This window comes from Akebia trifoliata, chromosome 8, assembly GCF_017979445.1.
Source record: "Akebia trifoliata isolate Shusen 1 chromosome 8, ASM1797944v1, whole genome shotgun sequence".
In the NCBI taxonomy this organism is placed as follows: Eukaryota; Viridiplantae; Streptophyta; class Magnoliopsida; order Ranunculales; family Lardizabalaceae; genus Akebia; species Akebia trifoliata.
This window is the reverse complement of record NC_141382.1, coordinates 32,802,638-32,809,906: the sequence shown is the minus strand read 5'-3', so window position 1 is coordinate 32,809,906 and position 7,269 is coordinate 32,802,638.

Below are 7,269 nucleotides of genomic sequence, written 5' to 3'. Positions count from 1 at the left end.
CTTAGTAAGCAGCTTGCGGCGCTTCCGACTATGATTGATTAATGTATTTCCTTTTTCAGTTTGCTTTATCTCTAGGGTGCCTTCCAATCCAATGGTGATTGGTTAGAAAAGAAATCGCCCTTCTATGCTCGACTCCAAATATTCTAGAGTCTTCACCAAAAAAGAAATGTCCCTGTTGTGTTGATTGCAAACCTATTGCCAAGGTCCTTCTTAAGTAGAGGCGCTTAGATTCCAAAGATCGATCGGCTTGTAAACCAGAGATTCGTGATCAGAACGAATAGAGGGTCCGAAGGAGAGGAGACCGAATCGCTAAATGAGCCCTAATTCAAACAATCTCAGTTGGAATCGCTAACGAGAAAGCTGAACCACAGAAGAGATTTGTTGGAATGGGAGCTTATTACTGGGACTGATAAAACCTAGAATCGAGGAAATAGCTCGTAGGTTAGTAATACTTAGCCAGTATGGTTGATTGACCGGGAGCCGACTTCAACCAAACCAAAGAGCTCCTGAGCTCTGACACTCAAGATTATGACCTGGACGTGTAAATGCGAGTCGAGAAGCTCCCCTAGCCGTATGTGTGGGACTACCCCCTCTCATTAATCGCACGTATGGTTTCCCCAGTTTTGATGCTTTCCCGTCCTTTGCTCCCACCATGCCCTCTGTCTGCGTCGGCTCTTGACTATAAAAGAGAGATCCGTGATAAACAAAAGGGGGAGGAGGTTGGCTCGAGATAATCAATCCCGCTTTTGAACCTTAAAATCCCGGGAGTTTTCATTTGAGTTTTATGCGGCCCCTCCCTTCGGTTGGGAATGGGTTAGTGTTTCTCATATTACATTGACCCTCCTTCCTTCTCAATTACATCGACCCTTTCCTCCATAAAATAAAGAAATAAATGACTAACTTCCTTCCATATACTTCGGATACTGCATCTGATCTACGACCACCCTTGTTTCAGATTTCAGTCGGAAAACCTCGTCTTTGATTCAATTACCCATTCCTCTCAATTCACGCACCTCATCTTCTCGCCTAATCTTTAAAGAAGAACCCAACCCTCCCAGCACCCAATTAGGAAATTATTGACGATGATTCAGAGACTCGAAAACCTAAACTTAAGACAGGATGTGAAACAGATTCGATGACTCAAATCCCACATGCTCCTACTTGGTGAATCTGGCGACTTGGCCAGTGCGCGAATGGTTTAATGGGCTTGCTGAAACTATTGCCTTATTGAACGTGTGCCTAGACTGTCTCAACTACCAAATCTCAGAACTCATTCCCAAGCCTTAGACTAGTTCCAGATGAAGGCACATGCTGGTTGTTGGCCTGTTCTTTTGAATCATCAGAATAGTATTCATCCGTAGTCGTGGAAATCTGACAATAGTTCTGTGTCGAATCGGAATGAAGATCAGAGGCTAGGGCAGGGCCAAGAGCCCGATTGAAAGCAAGATATTTCTCTTCAATGCGAATCTTACCTTTCGCCCCCGCAGGACAACTTCTTGAACCCGTAGTTCTTCTTACCTTTTAGCTCAAGCCACCTGCCGGACAGAGACTAGAACGACTCGCTTCGCTTCCCTCTGCATGAAGGGCGGCTACCAATTAAGCTCAATCTGATCTACGAGCACCCTCCGTTCGCTTCGGTTCACTCGGACATTTGTCCTTTCGCTTATGGACCTATGACTGCTCAGAAGAGAAAGCAGACTCAGAAGACGAGGCAGGAAGTGATCCAGGAAGAAGGGTTCCATGGGCAGAAGACACACATATGTAGAATAATAAAGTATAAAGTAAATAAAAAAGAAAAGAAAAGGGGCCGGGTTTGCTAGCGCCATGGATAAAGAAAGAGGGCACTTGGACCGAGTAAGCCAGCAGCTTTCCCTTCGGTTAGCTGAACCAACACCTGGTAGCTTCGCTTTTACTTTTGCATCTCCATCTTCGCATGCCATGAAATCCTGGCCAGTTGTTTGGGGGAGACTGAAGAATCGATCACTAGCTCATTCTTTTGCAGATCCTCACTCATCAACTATTATCATGACCTCCTCTCTCATTTCTAAGGGGCAAGGCTCACCGAGATGAGAAAAGGCTGGCTGTCCAGATACAGAGATAGAGACTAGCTTTCAAGCTTTCTACTCCCATCTAAGAACAGGGGGTTTGTTTCAACTGATCCTTTCCAGATCATTTTAAGGTCTTCCCGAACAGGACTTTGATTGACTGACCATTTGGAGTGTATTTTTTAATCAATCTACTGCCCTATTTACGGTAAGGGGGACGGGAAGATAGATTGATTTATCAATCAGGAACTGAAGTGGATTGACAAAACAAGTCTGCTTCTATCGGTTGTTGTTCCGGCCCGGTAAGAGCTCTCTTCTTTCTCCTTAAGAAGACGAGGACTCCTGATAAAGCGCTCTTACCTCTCTCCCTCACCGACTAAACAGATTTAGTGAATCCATCCGGAGCCTGTTCCGCCAAGTTCAAAGGTCCGGGACGTCAGGATCGATGTAATTGATTAGCCGAAGGTTCAGGAGACGCAGGGTCAATGTAATATGAGAACTACTATGCGAGACTAAGGTCGAGTGCCCTTCCTACACTGGCTATAATTCCTACCCATAACGATCGATAAAAAGAATAGCCCTCAAGCAGCAGTCCTTCATTGATGGTCACGTGGCTATAATTCCCCCTGAAAGTGCCCTCGATCCGCGGGGTGCGCAGATCCACTTTTGACCCTTGAGGTTTGGGAGTCGCCACCTAGTTATTGTGGTCTAGGAACCAAACTGACTCTAAAATGGATAAAAACTAATCTACTACAGAAAATTCGAATCCGGGGATCATGTTACGGGGTTGGAAGGTGTTAGGCACCAACCTCGCCCGGCCAATGCCGGTCTCTACTTATCCCAAATAAAGTTACATCGCTAATGACAAACCTAGATTAAAAAAAAACTTACCTTCGATCTGCAAAAGTGCTATTCCCTCAGATCTGGTGAGAATGGCTCCTTGTACCGTATTCCTTACTTCGTTCTATCTCCGGATCTGATTCCTAATCTCCGAGGTAAGGTATCTTCTTCTTGGATCTGGGTGCTTCGAATTTGTTGTGAATTTTTGGGATGTTTTTGAGAGGTTTTTGGGTGTTTTTTAGGCTAAAATCGGAGTAGGGGGTGTTAGGAAAGGAGTTGGGACTCCAAAATTAGGGTTTTGGGGAGGCTATGGAGGCTTCTTTACCTACTTTTCTTAGGGTTTTTTCTTTGATACGAAAATAGGGTGTGGAGGCTCCTATTTATAAAGTTTTTAGAAGCATTAGGGTTTGATTAGGGTTTCAATTAGGGTTTTGACTTAGTTTTTAGGGTTTTAATTTAGGGTTTTGACTTTAGTCTTATGAGATTGACTTGATTAGTTTAGATTAGGGTTTTGATTTAGTGTTTTGACCTTAGTCTTATGAGATTGACTCGATTAGTTTAGATTAGGGTTTTGACTTTAGTCTTATGAGATTGACTTTAATACTTGACTTTAGTCTTACTTAATTGACTTTAATTTTGACTTTAGTCTTATTTGATTGACTTTAGTCTTGCTTGATTGACTTTAAATTTTTGGAGAACCCCCCTCTATTATATCTTTGATTCTTTGGACCCCCAAATGGAGGGGTCATTAAAGAAATATCTTGCGAACCATCAACAATTTTTTTTGAAAGCCTGATTGATCAATTTTTTGGTTTAAATTTTATAATTAATTTTATTAATGTTTCACTTTACATTATTTAATGATTTATTTATTAATTTAGAAAATTTTAATTATTAAAATTATGAAATTACCATTTTGCCCTCGGAGAGGATTTTTTACGTTTTAAGTCGTTTTTCAATGTTCCAGGATATTTTGAAATCAGTTTTTCGTAAGGAATTCAATGGGAATGTTGGTTTTTGTCATTTATAAAAATTTTTGTGTGAAATGGTCGTGAATTTTATGAGGGGTATTTTCGTAATTTTGTCAAATTTTGTGAAAATTGGCGAAATGATTTATTTGCTTTCGATTTGACGTTTTATGTATTTGAACGGATTTTCCTAAGCGTAATGTAGGCTCTAAGGTTGTTTTGATGTTAGGGGTATTTTGGTAATTTGGTCATTTTTAGTGATTTTTATCGTGAAGCTTCTTTTTGGTTTGCAGGATGATGATTTTTATGTTTCTGGGGTAGTATTTTCCTAGCGTAGCGTGGTTTCTAAGTTTTGTCAGTTTGAAATACCTCATCCGGATTTCTGAAACATATCTGGTAACGAAATAAAGCATTGGATAGACATCCATCATTGGGAACCTTTGCGATCGGGTTGACGACTTGATTAATCAGGCGGATGCAAAAATAGGGTGTCTACACCCCCCTGTCCTTGAACTCAGTCCTCAGGTGGGTTGCCTTCTTCGATTAGAAATTATTGACTGACCTCTTATTCGCACAAGACTAGGAGGACCAGTATGAAACTTCCTCCTGTTATCAAGTTCTCGATTGCCTTTCATTGAATGCACCCCTCACCCCCTTGCACTCCTCTGGGGAGAGTAGTAAGATACTATAACCTCATCGCGAAGAAAGACTCATCGTTGTACATTCCACATCCAACTCATCTCATCGTACTAAGGTGCAGTCCCAACCCATCATATGAAGCATGTCCGTAATTCCATGCCCAGCTGTATCATACTCGACAGGAACCCCGCGCTAAACAGGAACCGGGTCTTGCAGCAGCATAACATGGAGCTTTTTTAGGCTAACCTACACGCCCAAGTAATGAAAGGGCAGCTGGTGCCTGAAACCGTTTCCGTGCGTATCACTAGAGGCCAAAAATAGGCGGGGGTTCACTGAGTCAAGGCCAACTACTGTTGGGCAGGCGAGGTCAGGCACTAGATATAACGGCCTACTTATCCCGATCAAACCCTCGCGTAGCTATTCCCATGCGCATAGATGGAGATCTATCTCTATGTATCCCTCTGCCCTGCCAGAACAGCCTTTCCGATATCTGTTCTACGTGCCCGATTGGGACAACTCAATTAGCTTTCATCCAATGTATGATCATCAATCCTAACCCACCATCCCAACCGGGAAAGGCAGATTGAGAGTCTTTACTATGGCGTAAGCCCGGGGTTGGGTGGACTTTATAAAGGTAGTGGTTGGCTTTTAAAGCATTGAGAAATCCATGTCTGGGCTCCCTCGAAAGCAGGCCTTTTCTCCAAGGGGTACGTACTCCTTAAGTCGAAAGCATGCAAAGCTTTATCCACATTGTTAGAAGCAATAATGAAAGTTCTCACTTTCCATTCTCATTCTATTATCAGCAGAGGAACGAAATGAGTGTCCAGGTTCACTAGAAGAAGCAGTGGCACGTAAAACGGATGCCGGGCTGATCGCATCACTGAGAAAAAGTTTGATACCAAAAAACCTTTCGGCCAGTTTGACTTCAAGTCCCTTTGGAATTGAGTGCACTTCACCTCAACATCCGAGATGATAAAGCATCGATCTAGCCCGTAGATTAGAAACGTAGATAGAAACAAAGGCAGGGACAAGGGCAAGGTAGGTAGGAGCATATGTTATTGCATACCTAGATTGAGATGCTTACCAAACTGAGTAAGATCTAGTCCCAGGGTCGATGTAATTGAGTTGAAGGGCCACTCGGCGAAGCATCCTTTCCATCTCGAGAACCAGAAGCAGCACCACCATCTTGACTAGGGTTGTTCTCCAGACCAGGAGGCTGAACCCCGTCTCTGTAGGCAGCGATGAGCCAGCAAGTATAATAAACAGCGGAGCGGAGACATATGTTGTTGTTTCAGCAAATTACAATTATGAAACCATAGCTCAGAAGAAGAGGATTTCCGCCCTTTCAAGCAAGGTAGGTAAATATGGATGATATACTACAGAATTCGGATCAGCTCAGGCTCCGAAAGATAATATGAATATCCAGAAGTGAGAAATGGTGATCTTCCATATCTACTCGATAAAACGACTATAAAATGGTGAGATCATTAGCGAGATCTAAGAGTGCGAGGGGGGTCGAAACAAGAAAACAGTAGCAGAAGGGGGCTGCGTCAGGCGAGGGCATCGAAGTTCAGTCTCAAAGGCCAGCGCAGCGTTTTAGCTGGTTCCTTGTTATAGCAAATAGTAGCGCCAAGGTGAAGCTCCTGGATCCGTAGCTCGGTAAAAGAAAGAACTTAGCCTTGGTAGATCAACTCAAGGTACTGACAAAGCTAGTAACAACGCGGATTTAAATGAACAAGCAAGAAGAACCACTTTGATTTCCCTTCTTTCTTCGTTTAGAAGAGTGTGAAGGTCGGAACAAAGAAGCAAAAGGTGTTTAGGAAAGAAGAATAACAATAACAAGTCGCCTTGACCCGGCAACCAAGCAAGCAACTGCACTAGAAAGCTCAGTCCCTACTTCGCTAGCCAGAATGGAATATCCCCAAATTTCTAGCGGATCACCTGACATGTTCTGTAGTTGCTTTAACAACATACCGAGAAAGACAAGACCCCCCTTCGAATTCCTGCAAACAACCTGCTGAGGCCCCAATTTTTTTATTCCCCCTAGCATCCGTCACGGTAACAAAGTTATTATTGTGGATCGGTGGTAAATGGACAAAATCTTTTTTTACTCGTAAGCTACCGAGGGTAGGGATAATCGTCCAGGTCTTATTGTGAAACAAAAAAGCCGCCCCGCCACAGCAGGCGGGTTGGTTCCTCTGTCGTCGCCGGGGAGCTCTTGGCGAGGAGACCGACGGATAAGTTGCTAAAACAAACGGGAGGGGAGGCCGTTAAGTAGAATTCCGAAGAAAGACTGTTGGCAGCAGGTGGAGACATTTCTTTGGCCCCCTTCAAAAGGAAATGCGGGCAGGGTAGAGCTCGGCAGAGGAATCGAATGATTGGTAGGGTCCTGTCCTTAAGATTCAGATAAGAAAGACCCGACCCAAAAACATCCTATAGTCGCCTTTTGGACATGGGATCCTAGGGACGGTGCGGTCAACCCACATCGTGATAGAAAGCGGAGAACAACGGGAAGCTAACCTCCCAAGAGCTCTTTTTAATAAACTGGGGATATCATAAGGGCTCTCTCCCATGAGGTGAGGTAGCCGGGATCTCCGATTTCAATAAAGATTGAGAGACTGAACTTACATCTCCCCGGGCATCCATTAGAAAATCCACTTGCTCATGTTGTCGGAAAGACGGACATAAAGAAACAAAGTGAAGGGTTTGGGTCAATGACTGGTTGGTGGGAGGTAGAATGAAGGCGCCCCGGTATGATTGAATAGTCTGACTACATC